Raw genomic sequence first — 19,961 nt, forward strand, 5'->3', positions numbered from 1 at the left:
TGGAAATATGATCACATTTAATTTTACTCATCGTATCGATTTGTGAACTAATGTTAAGCCAAATTCTTGAGAATGGTAAATTTCGATTTATTTAACCTTTGTGATCTGGTTGAACAAGTTTGTTCAGGTGTACATAAATAAATATAACGGCATAAAGAAGCAATTGCTTCAAACGCGCCTTGTACGTATTAGTTCAGTATCTGCGTAGATGACAGATATCTTCAGATCGCAACTGTTGATTGCTTACATTAAGTATACCGCCATGTAAAATTAATAATAAATATTTTTTGATCATTTACATCATAATTCAGATCATAAAGACGTAAGCTATTCTGCTGGGTCTAGTGTCCTGTGTGTGCTCTATTCTCAACATGTATGGATCGACTCACATTATTTAGCGGATTATTTAGCGGATTGGCTGCGCTAGCATTTTTAATCGTTTAGGCTAAAATTCGTACTATTAACGTAGCGAAAAAATCTCCGTTAAACTTATGTCATGTAGAATACTTCACCGTACACATACGTTTTTGCAATTCTGAAAATAGTTATGTTTTTTAAGGAAACAGAATGGCATCAATTTTCTTAGATCGGTCTTAAAAAACTTTCATTTCCAATAAGTCCCAGTATTAATTCAGTTAAATAAGTTTAACTTTGCTCTAAACTAATAGTTTGAAGTATAGTATAACCGAAATTTTAGTCTACTATATCTGTTAGTAATTTGTAATATAGTAACGTGTCGGCATTTTATTAACTACAATATCTGTCCGGATTAATAATGATTACATTTACATCGAATAGAATAGATAAATGGTAATTGATTGAATACAATTAGATTCAACGTAATCTAGTTGTGTATCTATAAAAGCGAGATGGGCGAGGAAAATGTTTAATCTATATACTCCCGAATGTTTTATCTACAGACTTGAAATTTGGTATATAGGGTAGTCAGATATGTGAAAAACATTTTAATTCGTTTTTAAAAGTAACAAGGGCTGCTAAGTGGTAAAATATTTTTAAAATGGTACATGGGAGGCTATCAGATATTTATCTGTTTTGAACTATTTCACGACTGCGCATACAGCAAAATATAACAGCTTATGTTAAATGAGAGTTTATTTTAAAACATTATTTAAAAGTAAAGCTGGTATAATGCTTATCCTACTTGACTCACTATCTTTAGGTCTTGGTTTCAATCTCAGCTCGAGTATTTGTCTTTACACGTAAGAAGGAGGTTGTTTGAAAAAAAAACGTAATACTCTCATGTGTCAGTTTTGTTTCCGTGTTTTAACTTCCTTTTTAAAGTAATTTACCGTTACGTTTAATAAGTGCAATGTTTCTATTTATAATCAATAAGAATTCTGCATTAGAAAAATATAACAGTTATGCGTATTTTACGATCGGGCAACGCCGGGCTTGCTAGCAAAGCTATAAAAGTTAAGGAATGTTTGATTGGCAGACTTGAAATTTGGCACTTAGAGTATTCAGAAGCGTTGAAAACTTTTTAATCGGTTTCCATTTGAAAAAAAGAACAGCTAAAGAGTCAAGATTGCATTTTTATCTGTGTCAACTGTTTCACGGCCGTGGAACATGACAGCTACTTTAATGTTCAGAACAAGTAGGTTTGAAAAACTTTGTCAAGACGTGGCAAGCTGGTCTAATAGTCATCGCAATTGATTCATTGTCTTTAGGTCTTGGTTTAAATTGCAGCTCCAGTTTTTTTTTTTTACTTACAAGAAGTGAACTGTTTAGAAAAAACAACTATCATCAATGGACCTGAAGTCATCTCGTCAGCATCAGACAAGGCCAGACTATTTGCCAAGAACTTTGCAGCTAATTCTACGCTATGCGACAATGACCATCAACTCCCTGTATGTCCTCCTATAACAGACAACATGCTATACAACATACACATATCTGTGCGTGAGGTCGCCAAGCTAATCAAGTACCTTGATTCCAGTAAAGCAACTGGCCTGATGGCATTCCAGTTATAGTGCTGAAAAAGCTACAACCAGAACTTGCCCCCATACTTACAAAACTGTTTAAGCGTTGCCTTAAGAAGTGTTTTCCAACACCCTGGAAAACCTCATCAGTATGCCCTGTATTTAAGAATTCAGGGGAAAAGTCATCTCACTTTCAGTACAGACCAATAAGTCTCCTGTGTGTCATGAGTAAGTTGTTGGAATCCATATTAAATAAAGTAGTAGTCAACCACCTCAACAGAAACAACCTCCTAAGTGACACTCAATATGGTTTCCGCTCTGCAATATCTACAGCAGATGTGCTAACGGTTATATCACGTAGGATTAGTGAATCTCTTGACAAAGGTTTCCTTTCCAGGGCAATTGCTCTTTACATTCGATAAGGTATGGCATAATGGCCTACTTCACAAATTTCCAACTACGGTATTACTGAAAATTTTTTCTCAATCATTAAATCATTTCTCCCCAATATGTTCATAAGAGTAGTGGGTGATGGACAGAAATCAGGGGGCTATCCTGGGCCCAACTCTCTTCCTGATCTACATCAATGACCTCCCTAAACACATACTTAAATCATTCCTTGACATCTATGCTGATGACACGACCATCTACGGCAATACATCAAAGGCTGTAAATGACAAAGTTCTCTCTAATTCTCTCTCCTCTCATCTTGAGCGCGTGGTACAATGGGGGAAGAGGTGGCTGGTCACTTTTAATGCATCCAAAACCAAGCTTCTATCTTTACATCATCAACGCTCTGATCCCCATCTGGCATCAATTGAAATGGATGGCTCTCGTCTTGGGGACGCTCCAAGTTTTGACAAGCTTCTGGGTTTAACCTTTACTCCTGATGTGAAATGGAACACATACATCAAATCTGTTGCCAGGGACGCTGGGAAAATGGTACGATCCTTCTACCGCTCCAGAAGATGTCTCACTACGGATGAAATTCTCTATCTATATAAAAGCCAAGTACGTCCAAGGATGGAGTACTGCTGCCACATCTGGGCAGGAGCTGCTAAAACAGCCTATCCTGCCTTGACAGAGTACAAAATAGACTTCGTGGCTTAGTGGGGGGGTGCCCTTTTCTCTTCCCTGTAACCTCTCTCTCATAGAAGAGACGTTGCGAGCCTGTCTTTGTTTTATCGTTATTTCCATGGCAGGTGCTCGTCTGAGCTCCAATCCCTCGTCCCTCCTCCCCAATCTTTCACTCTTGAAACACCCGTCTGGCTGAAACTACTGTCAATAACTTTCCCCACTCTTTATCTGTGCCTAAATCCAAACGTAGATTCCATGAGCAAAGCTTCTTTCTTAGTACTGCACGCCAGTGGAATTCTCTTCCGATTGCCTGTTTCCCACCTGACTACAACTTGGACGTCTTCAAGTCTAACATAAAAAAACTCCTAACCACCTCCCCCTTAAGTAAGACACTCTATCAAAAACCCAATACTAATGATTATTACAATACTATCTCATTGATTACTGCACACGCAATAACCCTTATCCCTGAGTGGCCTTCGAGCCTTGATAAGTGGTAACCCCCATGTAAAAAAATGTGTACGAATTATACGAGGGGACAACGCCTGACAGCCTGCTAGTATCTTATATATCTCTAATTAGAATAATTGAAAGAAATACATTTTTAATTAATTGATTTAGTTATGTTTGTTATTAAAAAATCATTTGATAATTTAATAAGGTGGGAAATACTTAACCATTTCAAAACTTCCTAAAAACGCTTGATTATTTAAATATCTTTTAAAACATTTTATTATTAAATGATACTTTAAAAACGTTTGATCGTTTGAACCCCATAAGAAACTTTTTAAATCGTTTCAAACTCTATTGAAATGTGTTATAGTGCAATGATACTTTAAAAACGTTTGATCGTTTGAACCCCATAAGAAACTTTTTAAATCGTTTCAAACTCTATTGAAATGTGTAATAGTGCAATGATACTTTAAAAACGTTTGATCGTTTGAACCCCATTAGAAACTTTTTAAATCGTTTCAAACTCTATTGAAATGTGTTATAGTGTAATGATACTTTAAAAACTTTTTTAAATCGTTTCAAACTCTATTGAAATGTGTTATAGTGTAATGATACTTTAAAAACTTTTTTAAATCGTTTCAAACTCTATTGAAATGTGTTATAGTGTAATGATACTTTAAAAACTTTTTTAAATCGTTTCAAACTCTATTGAAATGTGTTATAGTGTAATGATACTTTAAAAACTTTTTAAATCGTTTCAAACTCTATTGAAATGTGTTATAGTGTAATGATACTTTAAAAACTTTTTTAAATCGTTTCAAACTCTATTGAAATGTGTTATAGTGCAATGATACTTTAAAAACGTTTGATCGTTTGAACCCCATTAGAAACTTTTTAAATCGTTTCAAACTCTATTGAAATGTGTTATAGTGTAATGATACTTTAAAAACTTTTTTAAATCGTTTCAAACTCTATTGAAATGTGTTATAGTGTAATGATACTTTAAAAACTTTTTTAAATCGTTTCAAACTCTATTGAAATGTGTTATAGTGTAATGATACTTTAAAAACTTTTTTAAATCGTTTCAAACTCTATTGAAATGTGTTATAGTGTAATGATACTTTAAAAACTTTTTAAATCGTTTCAAACTCTATTGAAATGTGTTATAGTGTAATGATACTTTAAAAACTTTTTAAATCGTTTCAAACTCTATTGAAATGTGTTATAGTGCAATGATACTTTAAAAACGTTTGATCGTTTGAACCCCATTAGAAACTTTTTAAATCGTTTCAAACTCTATTGAAATGTGTTATAGTGTAATGATACTTTAAAAACTTTTTTAAATCGTTTCAAACTCTATTGAAATGTGTTATAGTGTAATGATACTTTAAAAACTTTTTTAAATCGTTTCAAACTCTATTGAAATGTGTTATAGTGTAATGATACTTTAAAAACTTTTTTAAATCGTTTCAAACTCTATTGAAATGTGTTATAGTGTAATGATACTTTAAAAACTTTTTTAAATCGTTTCAAACTCTATTGAAATGTGTTATAGTGTAATGATACTTTAAAAACTTTTTAAATCGTTTCAAACTCTATTGAAATGTGTTATAGTGTAATGAGACTTTAAAAACTTTTTTAAATCGTTTCAAACTCTATTGAAATGTGTTATAGTGCAATGATACTTTAAAAACGTTTGATCGTTTGAACCCCATTAGAAACTTTTTAAATCGTTTCAAACTCTATTGAAATGTGTTATAGTGTAATGAGACTTTAAAAACTTTTTTAAATCGTTTCAAACTCTATTGAAATGTGTTATAGTGTAATGATACTTTAAAAACTTTTTTAAATCGTTTCAAACTCTATTGAAATGTGTTATAGTGTAATGATACTTTAAAAACTTTTTTAAATCGTTTCAAACTCTATTGAAATGTGTTATAGTGTAATGATACTTTAAAAACTTTTTAAATCGTTTCAAACTCTATTGAAATGTGTTATAGTGTAATGATACTTTAAAAACTTTTTAAATCGTTTCAAACTCTATTGAAATGTGTTATAGTGCAATGATACTTTAAAAACGTTTGATCGTTTGAACCCCATTAGAAACTTTTTAAATCGTTTCAAACTCTATTGAAATGTGTTATAGTGTAATGATACTTTAAAAACTATTTTAAATCGTTTCAAACTCTATTGAAATGTGTTATAGTGTAATGATACTTTAAAAACTTTTTTAAATCGTTTCAAACTCTATTGAAATGTGTTATAGTGTAATGATACTTTAAAAACTTTTTTAAATCGTTTCAAACTCTATTGAAATGTGTTATAGTGTAATGATACTTTAAAAACTTTTTAAATCGTTTCAAACTCTATTGAAATGTGTTATAGTGTAATGATACTTTAAAAACTTTTTTAAATCGTTTCAAACTCTATTGAAATGTGTTATAGTGTAATGATACTTTAAAAACTTTTTTAAATCGTTTCAAACTCTATTGAAATGTGTTATAGTGTAATGATACTTTAAAAACTTTTTTAAATCGTTTCAAACTCTATTGAAATGTGTTATAGTGTAATGATACTTTAAAAACTTTTTTAAATCGTTTCACACTCTATTGAAATGTGTTATAGTGTAATGATACTTTAAAAACTTTTTTAAATCGTTTCAAACTCTATTGAAATGTGTTATAGTGCAATTATACTTTAAAAACGTTTGATCGTTTGAACCCCATAAGAAACTTTTTAAATCGTTTCAAACTCTATTGAAATGTGTTATAGTGCAATGATACTTTAAAAACGTTTGATCGTTTGAACCCCATTAGAAACTTTTTAAATCGTTTCAAACTCTATTGAAATGTGTTATAGTGTAATGATACTTTAAAAACTTTTTTAAATCGTTTCAAACTCTATTGAAATGTGTTATAGTGTAATGATACTTTAAAAAGTTTTTAAATCGTTTCAAACTCTATTGAAATGTGTTATAGTGTAATGATACTTTAAAAACTTTTTAAATCGTTTCAAACTCTATTGAAATGTGTTATAGGTTAATGATACTTTAAAAACTTTTTTAAATCGTTTCAAACTCTATTGAAATGTGTTATAGTGCAATGATACTTTAAAAACGTTTGATCGTTTGAACCCCATAAGAAACTTTTTAAATCGTTTCAAACTCTATTGAAATGTGTTATAGTGCAATGATACTTTAAAAACGTTTGATCGTTTGAACCCCATAAGAAACTTTTTAAATCGTTTCAAACTCTATTGAAATGTGTTATAGTGTAATGATATTTTAAAACTTTTTTAAATCGTTTCAAACTCTATTGAAATGTGTTATAGTGTAATGATACTTTAAAAACTTTTTAAATTGCTTCAAACTCTATTGAAATGTGTTATAGTGTAATGATACTTTAAAAACTTTTTAAATCGTTTCAAACTCTATTGAAATGTGTTATAGTGTAATGATACTTTAAAAACTTTTTAAATCGTTTCAAACTCTATTGAAATGTGTTATAGTGTAATGATACTTTAAAAACTTTTTAAATCGTTTCAAACTCTATTGAAATGTGTTATAGTGTAATGATACTTTAAAAACTTTTTTAAATCGTTTCAAACTCTATTGAAATGTGTTATAGTGTAATGATACTTTAAAAACTTTTTAAATCGTTTCAAACTCTATTGAAATGTGTTATAGTGTAATGATACTTTAAAAACTTTTTTAAATCGTTTCAAACTCTATTGAAATGTGTTATAGTGCAATGATACTTTAAAAACGTTTGATCGTTTGAACCCCATTAGAAACTTTTTAAATCGTTTCAAACTCTATTGAAATGTGTTATAGTGTAATGATACTTTAAAAACTTTTTTAAATCGTTTCAAACTCTATTGAAATGTGTTATAGTGTAATGATACTTTAAAAACTTTTTTAAATCGTTTCAAACTCTATTGAAATGTGTTATAGTGTAATGATACTTTAAAAACTTTTTTAAATCGTTTCAAACTCTATTGAAATGTGTTATAGTGTAATGATACTTTAAAAACTTTTTTAAATCGTTTCAAACTCTATTGAAATGTGTTATAGTGTAATGATACTTTAAAAACTTTTTAAATCGTTTCAAACTCTATTGAAATGTGTTATAGTGTAATGATACTTTAAAAACTTTTTTAAATCGTTTCAAACTCTATTGAAATGTGTTATAGTGTAATGATACTTTAAAAACTTTTTTAAATCGTTTCAAACTCTATTGAAATGTGTTATAGTGTAATGATACTTTAAAAACTTTTTAAATCGTTTCAAACTCTATTGAAATGTGTTATAGTGTAATGATACTTTAAAAACTTTTTTAAATCGTTTCAAACTCTATTGAAATGTGTTATAGTGTAATGATACTTTAAAAACTTTTTTAAATCGTTTCAAACTCTATTGAAATGTGTTATAGTGCAATGATACTTTAAAAACGTTTGATCGTTTGAACCCCATTAGAAACTTTTTAAATCGTTTCAAACTCTATTGAAATGTGTTATAGTGTAATGATACTTTAAAAACTTTTTAAATCGTTTCAAACTCTATTGAAATGTGTTATAGTGTAATGATACTTTAAAAACGTTTGATCGTTTGAACCCCATAAGAAACTTTTTAAATTGTTTCAAACTCTATTGAAATGTGTTATAGTGTAATGATACTTTAAAAACTTTTTAAATCGTTTCAAACTCTATTGAAATGTGTTATAGTGTTATGATACTTTAAAAACTTTTTAAATCGTTTCAAACTCTATTGAAATGTGTTATAGTGTAATGATACTTTAAAAACGTTTGATCGTTTGAACCCCATAAGAAACTTTTTAAATTGTTTCAAACTCTATTGAAATGTGTTATAGTGTAATGATACTTTAAAAACTTTTTTAAATCGTTTCAAACTCTATTGAAATGTGTTATAGTGTAATGATACTTTAAAAACTTTTTTAAATCGTTTCAAACTCTATTGAAATGTGTTATAGTGTAATGATACTTTAAAAACTTTTTTAAATCGTTTCAAACTCTATTGAAATGTGTTATAGTGTAATGATACTTTAAAAACTTTTTAAATCGTTTCAAACTCTATTGAAATGTGTTATAGTGTAATGATACTTTAAAAACTTTTTTAAATCGTTTCAAACTCTATTGAAATGTGTTATAGTGTAATGATACTTTAAAAACTTTTTTAAATCGTTTCAAACTCTATTGAAATGTGTTATAGTGTAATGATACTTTAAAAACTTTTTTAAATCGTTTCAAACTCTATTGAAATGTGTTATAGTGTAATGATACTTTAAAAACTTTTTTAAATCGTTTCAAACTCTATTGAAATGTGTTATAGTGTAATGATACTTTAAAAACTTTTTTAAATCGTTTCAAACTCTATTGAAATGTGTTATAGTGCAATTATACTTTAAAAACGTTTGATCGTTTGAACCCCATAAGAATCTTTTTAAATCGTTTCAAACTCTATTGAAATGTGTTATAGTGCAATGATACTTTAAAAACGTTTGATCGTTTGAACCCCATTAGAAACTTTTTAAATCGTTTCAAACTCTATTGAAATGTGTTATAGTGTAATGATACTTTAAAAACTTTTTTAAATCGTTTCAAACTCTATTGAAATGTGTTATAGTGTAATGATACTTTAAAAACTTTTTAAATCGTTTCAAACTCTATTGAAATGTGTTATAGTGTAATGATACTTTAAAAACTTTTTAAATCGTTTCAAACTCTATTGAAATGTGTTATAGTGTAATGATACTTTAAAAACTTTTTTAAATCGTTTCAAACTCTATTGAAATGTGTTATAGTGCAATGATACTTTAAAAACGTTTGATCGTTTGAACCCCATAAGAAACTTTTTAAATCGTTTCAAACTCTATTGAAATGTGTTATAGTGCAATGATACTTTAAAAACGTTTGATCGTTTGAACCCCATAAGAAACTTTTTAAATCGTTTCAAACTCTATTGAAATGTGTTATAGTGTAATGATACTTTAAAAACTTTTTTAAATCGTTTCAAACTCTATTGAAATGTGTTATAGTGTAATGATACTTTAAAAACTTTTTAAATTGCTTCAAACTCTATTGAAATGTGTTATAGTGTAATGATACTTTAAAAACTTTTTTAAATCGTTTCAAACTCTATTGAAATGTGTTATAGTGTAATGATACTTTAAAAAATTTTAAATCGTTTCAAACTCTATTGAAATGTGTTATAGTGTAATTATACTTTAAAAACTTTTTAAATCGTTTCAAACTCTATTGAAATGTGTTATAGTGTAATGATACTTTAAAAACTTTTTTAAATCGTTTCAAACTCTATTGAAATGTGTTATAGTGTAATGATACTTTAAAAACTTTTTAAATCGTTTCAAACTCTATTGAAATGTGTTATAGTGTAATGATACTTTAAAAACTTTTTAAATCGTTTCAAACTCTATTGAAATGTGTTATAGTGCAATGATACTTTAAAAACGTTTGATCGTTTGAACCCCATTAGAAACTTTTTAAATCGTTTCAAACTCTATTGAAATGTGTTATAGTGCAATGATACTTTAAAAACTTTTTTAAATCGTTTCAAACTCTATTGAAATGTGTTATAGTGTAATGATACTTTAAAAACTTTTTTAAATCGTTTCAAACTCTATTGAAATGTGTTATAGTGTAATGATACTTTAAAAACTTTTTTAAATCGTTTCAAACTCTATTGAAATGTGTTATAGTGTAATGATACTTTAAAAACTTTTTTAAATCGTTTCAAACTCTATTGAAATGTGTTATAGTGTAATGATACTTTAAAAACTTTTTAAATCGTTTCAAACTCTATTGAAATGTGTTATAGTGTAATGATACTTTAAAAACTTTTTTAAATCGTTTCAAACTCTATTGAAATGTGTTATAGTGTAATGATACTTTAAAAACTTTTTTAAATCGTTTCAAACTCTATTGAAATGTGTTATAGTGTAATAGTACTTTAAAAACTTTTTAAATCGTTTCAAACTCTATTGAAATGTGTTATAGTGTAATGATACTTTAAAAACTTTTTTAAATCGTTTCAAACTCTATTGAAATGTGTTATAGTGTAATGATACTTTAAAAACTTTTTTAAATCGTTTCAAACTCTATTGAAATGTGTTATAGTGCAATGATACTTTAAAAACGTTTGATCGTTTGAACCCCATTAGAAACTTTTTAAATCGTTTCAAACTCTATTGAAATGTGTTATAGTGTAATGATACTTTAAAAACTTTTTAAATCGTTTCAAACTCTATTGAAATGTGTTATAGTGTAATGATACTTTAAAAACGTTTGATCGTTTGAACCCCATAAGAAACTTTTTAAATTGTTTCAAACTCTATTGAAATGTGTTATAGTGTAATGATACTTTAAAAACTTTTTAAATCGTTTCAAACTCTATTGAAATGTGTTATAGTGTTATGATACTTTAAAAACTTTTTAAATCGTTTCAAACTCTATTGAAATGTGTTATAGTGTAATGATACTTTAAAAACGTTTGATCGTTTGAACCCCATAAGAAACTTTTTAAATCGTTTCAAACTCTATTGAAATGTGTTATAGTGTAATGATACTTTAAAAACTTTTTAAATCGTTTCAAACTCTATTGAAATGTGTTATAGTGTAATGATACTTTAAAAACGTTTGATCGTTTGAACCCCATAAGAAACTTTTTAAATCGTTTCAAACTCTATTGAAATGTGTTATAGTGTAATGATACTTTAAAAACGTTTGATTGTTTGAACCCCATAAGAAACTTTTTTTAAATCGGAACAGTGAAAAAACGTTTTGGAGATTTACGATAATTTTGATCATTTGAAGATTCTTATTTTATCGTTTGAAGATCATCTAAAACATGCGTGCATTTTAGCCTTGTTTAAATATAATCTAAAACTTTTGACAATCTCAAGACCCTCTAAAATCGTTTGATAATTTGAAATACCTCTATATTATTTGATCGTTTAATTAGTTGTCAGAATGCTTTATCGTTTGATGATCCACTATAAACATCTGATCGTTTCTAGATTCTCTAAATACTGTTAATCATTTGAAGACTCCTTAAACGTATCGAATATCTTAAACGCGTTTTAATGGTTTAATCAGCTAAAAAATATAATCGTTTAAAGACAGAATGATATTTTTATCGTTGTAAAATTTAATAACATCATTTGATGGTTAAAACAAATATTAGTAATATTAATCATTTGAAGACTTTTAAAAATATTTATTTATATTCAAAGGCTCTACAAAAGTGTTAAAGAATTTTAAGACATTTTCATGACATGTTAAACAGTCTATGTAAATATCTGAAATTAAAAAAAAAACTCTAAAATATTTAAGCGTTTGAAGGCTCTCTAAAAACTATCGCCATGAAATTAATAAAGGCTTAATAAAAATATCATATAACTGAGGATGGAACTATTTTATCCTCATCACTGATTAAAATTTGTTTAAATATTATGCAATTTGTCCTGAAAAATGTTCACATTTTAGTATTTAATTAGTGGATCTCAAAAAAGTTGGTTCAATTTGTTTGTTCTTACGTTTAGAATCAGGATACTTCTTTTAAAATTTTCAAGTTTTATATAATCTAAAAAGATTTTTTAAAAAATGCACTATAGTGTCTAAAATATAAAACATCGAGTTAATTGCGAAAATAAAACAACTTGACAAAAACCAATAACTTGCAGATGTCGTTAATTATCTTAATTTTAATTAAACTTGGTGAATTAATAATTGCAGTTTATTTGTTTACAATAAATCAAATTCAACTAATTAATTCCGCATATATTTCACAAATTCGATATATTTATAATTTTTGCTGCAGCCAATAATAATCTTAATAACCACTTTATATTAGTTGTATAATTCGAACTACCGTCGAGGCATATGGACTAAATGTTACGTTGTATTAATTGAAACGACAACAATTACGATTAGAGATGCTTTGTTGACTGTTAGGGGCGAAAATTTAAACTGATTATGTGGGGATAATTTTTTTTTACACAGTGATCACTACTTATCAAGGCCCGGAAGCCACTCAGGGATACGGATTATTGCAAGTACATTACGTTAGTGAAGAGATTTGATGAAGTGTTTACTTAAGGGGGCGGTTCATTAAGAATTTGTTAACGTTGGACTTGAACACATCCAAGTTGTAGTCCGGTGGGAAGCAGGCAGACGGTTCAGAGTTCCACAGGCGTGTAGTTCTAAGAAAGAAGCTTTGTTCGTGGAATCCACGTTTTGATTTAGGCACAGATAAAGAGTGGGGGAAAATTTTCACAGTGGATTCAGCTAGACGGGTGTTTTTCGTGAAAGATTGGCGAGGGTGGGATAAGAGATTGGAGTTCAGACGAACACCTGCCATGGAAATAACGATAAAACAAGGATAGGCTCGCAACGTCTCTTCTGTGGGAGAGAGGTTGCAGGGTAGAGAAAAGGGCATCCCCCACTAAGCCAGGAAGTCTATTTTGTACTCTGTTAAGGCAGGATAGGCTGTTTTAGCAGCTCCTGCCCAGATATGGTAACAGTATTCCATCCTTGGATGCACTTGGCTTTTATATAGATAGAGAATTGCATCAGTAGTGAGATATCTTCTGGAGCGGTAGAAGAATCCCACCATCTTTCCAGCGACCTTGGCAACAGACTTCATGTACGTGTTCCATTTCAGATCAGGAGTAATGGTCAAATCAAGAAGCTTGTCAAAACACGAGGCCTCACCCAGACGAGAGCCATCCATCCCAATTGATGCCAGATGGGGATCAGAGCGTTGCTGATGAAAGGATAGGAGTTTGGTTTTGGATGCATTATAGGTAACCAGCCACCTCTTGCCCCACTGAACCACGCGCTCGAGATCAGAGGAGAGAGAATCAGAGAGAACTTTGTCATTTACAGCCTTTGATGTGTTGCCGTAGATGGTCGTGTCATCAGCATAGATGTCAATGAATGATTTAAGTATGTGTTTAGGGAGGTCATTGATGTAGATCAGGAAGAGAGTTGGGCCTGAGTCATTAATTCCTTACAGAATAGCAGCAATTTTGTCTTATTCTAGATATGATTTTAAAAGATAAAACGTTGGTGAGTAGAATGAACAAAGCGTAAGAGTAATAAATTTGATGAAGTTATAAGTTTGAAAAGCATAAGGAAATTAATAAATCAAATAAATTACAAGTACTATATTAAAATATATTAAATATATTACAATACATTTATTTCAAAATATATTATTGAATTGGCCAACAAGGTTAGTAGTGTAGATTTATTATTGAAAAGTGCATTCGAAAACAATGCCATGTGCTTAAAGTATAAAGAAATTCAAGGATGACGTTTACATTATTATGTTAATCTATCAAAAGTAATGCGTCTTTTATATTAAGTTGGAAAAATTACATTGAGAGCATTGTCAGGAGCAAGGCGAAAAAGGTAGGTTCTCTCTAAAGTATCATGTACCGCTATAAGACTACCATTCGCCCATGTATGGAGTATTGTTGTCATATTTGGGCTGGTGCATCTGCTACTAGTCTCTCACTCCTAGACAAGGTTCAAAAGAGAGTCGCCAACTTGATAGGTCCTGAACTGTCGTATAAGCTTCAGCCTCTGTCCCATCGACGAAATGTAGCATCCCTCTGCCTGTTCTATAAGTACTTTAACGGTGAATGTTCCGACGAATAGCAGGCACTTCTACCCCCCCCCCGGCGTAAATACCCCGAAAAAACCGACAAGCAGCAAAATCCCACCCCTTCACAGTTGAGATCCCTAGATGTAAGAAAGCCTTCTACTCCAGTAGTTTCTTCCCCAGAACCGCTAGACTTTGGCATTCCCTTCCGGGTTCCTGCTTCCCCAACTGTACTGACATGCAGAAGTTCAAATGTAACGTGGACCGACATCTTGCTGCCTAACTCCCCACATAATACCCCTGTAGATTATGTCCTTGATAGTAGCCTCCTACATCAAAGTGGCAATGTGCCTTGTTTCGGGTGAAAATGTAATAAAATAAATCTTCCATAGTAATAATATAATTTCAGTATTACGTTGATAAGATAATCTAATTATAGCACCCTATCAATTCAAAGGCAAATAATTGAGGGTTTAATTTATCGGAAGGGCATTCCGTTAATAAACTTTGCACTCAATGACGTTTATTAAGAAATTAAAGACTGGCATATAATGTTCATGTTGACACTTGACCTGCTGGGAAACTAATTAGATCATAGTAAGTGCGTTAAAGCGAATCTAAGATGTCACAAATCTATGAATAGTCCGAGTGGGCAATTTCAACAAATACAAATAAACGTGTAAGGAAATATGAGGCCCGAGAAACATACATTACCATACATAACTCGTTTTCCTTTGTACAAAGCACAGTATGATTCTGTGTTTCTTTTTTTATAAAAATCTTTCACACGTATAATATTAACCGGAACATGCATTAGGTTAATTTGTGCTAAAATTACATATTAAAATTTGCTTTTATTTCATTATATATATATATGTATATATATATATATATATATATATATATATATATATATATATATAACTACTTCATTTACTCACACAAATTTAATATACGAAAGTATAGATTTATGCGTAAAATTTAAGTATTTACTTCAAAAGTGATCAATACGTTGGTAGAGCTAGTTAGTAATTTATAAAATATATATGGCGATTAAGCTACACTGAATATTCTGCGTTTCATCCACTGTAGGATTCGTCAGGCTTATGCGCGAATTTTGTGGTTGCTTCTTCTTTTTATATATGTTGAGGATTTCTAGTTAGCCAATAAGCTTTCTAGTATCCACCGCGCCCCCTCCTATCAGCCAATGGGCATGCATTTAATCGAACAAAGGATCTGTTTCAGAACTAGGTTTGTGGTTTAAGGTAGATCTTTTCCCCCTTTGTTTATATATATATATGAATATACTTATGTGTACACACACATGCACACATCTATACATATATATATATAAATACATATATGTGTGATCGTTTATGTATATTTATGTTTATTTAATTTATTTATTTGTTTGTTTTCTATTGTTATTGTTAGTTTTAAAGCTATTTTGAATCGCTATCCTAGGGTAAGTTTTATTTTGTGAACACAGTTGTTTGCTATTTCTCGTCTACAGTTTAATAGATTTTGAGGTTCTTTAAAGTACAGGATAGCAAATTTTTCATGGAGGCATAATTTACATAAAACACCGTATAAAAACAACATTAGCGAATAAATACTGGGAACTCAAAGAAAGCGGACATTCGCCGGTAGTCGAATAGAAAATAATGAGACAAGCTACCACGTGCAGACATTTAGCGACCCATGTTGAAGGGTGCTATGTAGGGAGTTGAGCAGCAAGATGTCTGTTTACGTTATACTTGATCTTCTGCATATCAGTATAGTCAGGAAACAGGAACTCGAAAAAGAAATCCAAACTGTAGTTTTTCTAGGGAAGAAATCATTAGAGTAGAAGGTTTTCTTACATCTAGTAATTTCCGGTGTGTAGGGGAGGAATTTTGTTGCTTGTCAGTTTGTCTGCGGTATTTATGCGGAGGAGGTACAATTGATTGTAGTTAGTCGGAGCACCTACCATTACAGTACTTGTAAAACAGGCAGAGGGATGCTGCATTTCGTCGATGGGACAGCGGTTGAAGCCTTGTTGGTAGTGCGGGACCTATTAGGTTGGCGACTCTCGTTTGAACTTTGTCTAAGAGGGAGAAACTAGTATCAAATGCACCAACCCAAATGTGGCAATACCCTATATATGGGCAAATACTGGCCTTGTAAAGGTAGAGGATACTCTCGGGCATAAGTAACTTTCATGCATGATAGAGAGAGCAACATTCTTTGCTGCAGCATTGGCAATACACTTCATGTATCTTTCCCAATTCATGTTCTCCGATGATTTTGAACGAAGTACTTTCAGGTAATGTATCATTAGCCACGGATATTAGTGGTAAAGAAGGTTTCTTGTAGTTAACAGCATCTAATGTGACCAATTTTTGTCCCCATTCCATCACAGACCGAAGGTCTTCCTCTAGGGTTTCCACCATTGCCTTGAGTACGTGGTAACTGGTTTTCTCCTCGTATCTGTAATAGAGTGTGCTGTTTAGCAAATATACCCATCTGAGAAACAATTTTATAAGGAAGGTAATTCATGAATATCAGGAATTATAAAAGCCTAAATATCCACCCCATGCGGTACACCTGAAATTTTTCTTTTAAATTTGATAAGTTCCTTTTTTCTGATGACTTAAAGACAGAATAAATTCAAAAATTGACATAATAATAACTTCAATGATTCTGCGCTACGAAACATGTGCTGTCCAGAATTATAAATTTCTGCGCACTAAACGAAATAAAAATGGTCAAATTTTAAAATTTGGAATATAGACGTTTGTTATTTATTTGTATATGCTCTTAAGTTATATCGAGCTTCATAAATGAAATGAATGGTATAAATATAAGGTGAAATATAGTTGAATTAACATATGGACCTCATATATATATTTAGCGATGTGAAAATGGTAGTTAATCTAGCTATGTCGACAAATGATTATCCAAAAAGGTCGTGTACGCGTTGCTGGTAAGCTTTACACCCTCTTGTTCTCGGAATAGTCTAGCCAACTGATCCCCAATGATTCCCGGCCAAAGCATGATGCTTCCACCACCTTGTTGTAACGGGTCGAAGTTTTGGCTGGATTTCATACTTTGTTTCATCTATCCGAACCGTCAAGAGTAGCATGCACCTCACCCCTAAATAGGACATGGTTAAAATCCGTTTTCATGTAATTCTGTGTTCAAGCCATTCGTTTTTCCCTATGTTGTTTCTCACTTGAAGCATTGGAAGAGGTTTGATGTTCCTTGCAATATAATTCAACACATTGTATCGGTCATGTCACGATCTTGGAGCAATTCCAGCTTTTGCAAAAACGAAAGCACTGGTGCTGTTTGTGTTTCCGTTGATTTCCCTACGAATTTTCCGAATATCACGATCTTAAATGTTTCTCCTGATGCCTTTATTTTTCTGGATTTGGTGTTCGGGTTGTTCAAGAATGCAGAATGGCTAAATTTGTGAGGAACAATCCTTCTGCAAGTCCAGCAAATATCCTTTGCTTTTCGATAATCTTTATTCCCCTGATTTTTTGGCATTGTAAGATATCTGCAATAAAGCGATGGACAGTAAAATTTCTTTGATAAAAAATAAAATTCCACAACTTCGTGAATATAGCATGAATTTGAATAACATTTTGGGAAATAACTAAACCTAAAGAAACCTTTTGATGGTACAATTTTCATTTATTGTGACGTATATTTAGGGAAATATTGATAGTTTACTAATCTGCAATAAAGCGATTGGCACAGTTATATATATACTTATATATATATATATGTGTATATATGTGTGCATATATATGTGTGTATATATATGTATATATATGTATATATATATATGTATATATATATATATATGATGATTGCTTCATTTTTCCAGATGATCGCCGTCACATGTAGTTCTCCTAATCTCTTAGATGACTTTGCATTCCCGCCGCAGATTTGCACATCTTGAAACAGATATGACATAAAAATTGAGCAATTTCCACTGAGTTGAATTTGTCTGGAGGCTGAAGATTATTCCTATGAATAATCATATGCCTTTACAAACCAGCAGTAGACTTGCAAAATTTGCTGCATATTAAACAGATCGTTTAGTTCGGACAGTTGGTGTAAAGCTGACCTGAACAGTGTTTTGTGCGACTAAGTTGTTTTGTAAAGCTGACCTGAACATGTATTTTGTGCGATTAAGTTGGTTGATGTAGCCAGCTTGACAAAAGCACTCGTTCACAAGTGTCGCATTTCCAGCTCTGTGTGTCCTGGTTAAGACAATCAATTAAGCCGTTGCAAATCTCTCGCTTCACATTGCTGTGGGCCTGCTTTTTTTCTCTAGAGCACCACAACTTTCACGTACAAGCTGTCGCCACTTCGGCCTTTGCAGAATAAGTTCTTTCCACGTGTCGATGTTTATTTGTAGGACTTTCAAATTGTTCTTTGTATAGTTGCTGAAACTTTTCCTAGGCTGGTGTTGGGAGCAATTGCCATTTTCCAACTCTCCGTAAGAATATTTTTTGGCAGTCTACAATCTTTCATTCAGGTAGACCACTCAACGGATGTGAGATCTAATTAAAAGGATTTCAACACTAGAGTAACATACTCTCTCAAGGACTTTTGAATACAATTTTACGTAAGACTTTGTAAGAGTATGACCAATGACTTTCTATTCTCAAGATTCTGATGGTATTGTGTATATGCGTATGAAATGAAAAGTGTCTTTTGATATATTGTCGTCTGAGTTCGAATCCCTGATCCCCCCCGCCAGTCGTTCACGAAAAACACTCGTCTAGTTGAAATCACTGTCAAAACTTTTCCCCACTCTTTATCTGTACCAAAACCAAAACGTAGATTCCATGAACAAAGCTTTTTTCTTCGAAGTGCGCGCCTGTGGAACTCTGTTCCGTTTGCCTGTTTCCCACCTGACTACAACCTAGATGTGTTTATGTCTAACATAAACAAATTCCTGATGAACCGCCCCCTTAAGTAAAACACTTCATCAAATCTCAACATTAACGTACTGTACACGCAATAATCCTTATCCCCGAGTGACTTCCGGGCCTTGATAAGTGGTGACCAGCTTGTAAAAAAAATATTCTTCCTGATACATTTAATAATTTTTGTTTTCGTTTATTGGAGGAGAAATTCTTCTAAACGAAGGCAATAAAGTGAGACATATTTTTGTCTGTTCATGAAAAAGTGAATTTTCTCTACTTGAAAAAAAAAAGGTTTTATTGATAAACTCTGCTTTAACATAATAATAAACAGCAAAGTTACTGTAATTTAAAGATGTTTTCATTTTCTTTCTTTCTACTATAGAAGACAGAAGAACTTTATTTAAGTAGTATACTTAATATATGCAATCACCGTACGCTTGCTTGTATGTAAGTGTCCTCCATGATACCCATACCATACCAAACCACTGCACGTGGCTCATAATTTGACTGGCACTATATTTTTAACTGCAATATACATAATCCCAGCTGTGATACTAGGGCTAATTTTCTGAATAGATGCAACACTCTGCGCCTGACCTTAATGACTACAATTCCAAATCCCATTAATTAGCTGTCCCTATAACTGGGAGGGAAAAACCTAATAGCTAGCTACGAAATCCTATACATTTTACCTCCAAGACGATTGCGTTTGTCTTACCTGCATGCATAAAAAAAAAAAAAAAAAAAAAAATTCCTCCCTTCTTCAGACTAAACCTTACCTGTAACTCAAAAATCCTAATGGAAATCCATCTGTAAATAAATAACCCCTCTTCTCTTGAACGCTAACAATCTACTCCTTCCAACCTATCCGCCACTAAACTCCCACATTGCTCCGCATCTGTAGTTGAATCGCTAACTTCCAGC

General features: G+C 31.2%; 1 protein-coding gene across 1 annotated transcript in view; it reads left to right on the plus strand.

The window, feature by feature from the left end:
* Positions 1-19,961, plus strand: part of LOC145277040 (protocadherin Fat 4-like) — a 1,076,063-nt gene that overhangs the window by 167,235 nt on the left and 888,867 nt on the right. The gene's annotated exons all lie outside the window — the stretch shown is intronic.

The sequence above is a fragment of the Euprymna scolopes genome, chromosome 5, assembly GCF_053919585.1.
Source record: "Euprymna scolopes isolate OS-2025 chromosome 5, ASM5391958v1, whole genome shotgun sequence".
NCBI classification, from domain to species: Eukaryota; Metazoa; Mollusca; class Cephalopoda; order Sepiida; family Sepiolidae; genus Euprymna; species Euprymna scolopes.